The following is a 1,846-nucleotide window of genomic DNA, read 5'->3' as shown; positions in this document are numbered from 1 at the left end:
CTATGGGTTCCCACCTGGCACATGTGCAGAGTCATCTGTATTATTGAGCAAGACTTCATCAAACCAAGCTGTTTTAAGAAAGCAAGACTAGTTTAAGCTGGTCAACATTTTATGTGCTGTTTCACTTTCATCTCTCTGATCCTCAGCGTCCCACCTGAGCAATGGAGTGAAGCTTCCTTCCCCAGGGGCAGTGTGGGTGTTGCAGTTATTGTAGGAAAAGGGCCAGCAGAGGCCGGCTGTGTGAGCGCAGCAGCCCCCACAGTGTGGGAAGCTGGGAAGCCCCACAAGTTTCCGATCAAAGGCACAGGTCCTGTTAGGACACCCAAGAATAGGTGTCCTGAGGCTAGGAGGGATAGAGTCTAAGGAGGAGGAGGTACCTGGTGTGGCCATGCACAACCAGGGACAGGTGGCATGATGAGGATTTCAAGGTCCGTCTGGGAAGGACAGAGAAGCTCAAGACTGACCTGCAAACTTTGCTGGGGATGGGGCTGGGTCTCCCACAGGCAGGCTGTCATGTCAACACACTTAGGAGCACTTGTACAATGCAACTGCATATACGTGTCTGCATCCTCAGTATGCGCACATGCACACACAACACACATACAAAACACATGCACACACAGAACACACACACATGCACACAAAACATACACTTAACACACACATATGCACATACACACTTATGCACACCATACAACAAAAACGTGGGCACACACACACGCATAATATACACACACTGGACAAATCTCCACCCTCCCATTCCACAAGGTCACTGTTTCCAGGCTTCTAGCTCCTGGTTGTGGAGGAACCTCTAAAAGAGATAGAAGGCTGAGGATTCCACAAGTGTTAGGAGCTTTTCCCCTCAATCCAGGTTCTCACCAAGTGATGAACATCAGCAAGGGGGTCCCTAGGTCGAGCCACAGCTCCCCAGCCAGAGTCTCAGGTGTTGCCTAGAAGTCTGTCTACACCATCTTGGGTTTTTCTCTTGCAGCTTGGTGAAGTACCTGAACCTGGAGACCTGATTAATATTTCCCACATTGGCTATGAGCACTGGGCCATCTATGTTGGAGATGGTGATGTGATCCATCTGACTCCAATACGTAAGGACTATTGAAAATATAATTTTCAAAATATTTATTAACATAATGAGAACAATGGAAAGAAGGAGGTGAGCAAGGAAAACCTGAGCTGGTTTTCCCTGAACAGCACTTGAGCAGACCATACATCTATGTCCCATTGAGTAACCACAGGGGGTCCCATAGATTCTCATAGAAGCAGGGACAGAGGTTCGAGGGCTCATCCAGTGAAGCTGGGTGGCTTCAGCATTCAGATCTGCCCAGCTCTCCAGTTTACCCTGACGTGCGGACTCTGATATGACTTAAACCAGCAAAGTTCCTGAAGATCTACAGTCTTCAAGTTTCTCTAAAGAAACTCAGTCTATACTCTGAGTCTATGTTGTTAAAGAAAAAAGCATGTTTCTCTGTGCTATGCCCTTTGTTCCCACACAATTTCATAGAAAACATCTTCAGAGTATTTACCTGAATGTGAAACTGCCTCTCTCAAGCTCCAAAGGGCTCTTGTCTATGCTACTCTGCATAGACATATGTACTCATGTGATTTCGCAGACAAGGTGTCTTGAGAGTATTTACTTAATACTCTTTAATGGAAGCAGCTCTCACAGGTTTACACATCAAAAAAATTGGCATATCAGTGCATAGTGAGTACATGTGAACGACTTATTTAACTCATCGATAACAGAAGCAGCAGGATGACAAAGCCAGTTAAAATGAGAATACACAGAACAGATGTATGAATAGTCAATGAAAGAAAAAAAAAGCTGGAATAA

This window comes from Diceros bicornis, chromosome 31, assembly GCF_020826845.1.
Source record: "Diceros bicornis minor isolate mBicDic1 chromosome 31, mDicBic1.mat.cur, whole genome shotgun sequence".
Lineage (NCBI taxonomy): Eukaryota > Metazoa > Chordata > Mammalia > Perissodactyla > Rhinocerotidae > Diceros > Diceros bicornis.
Note: the sequence above shows the minus strand (reverse complement) of the source record.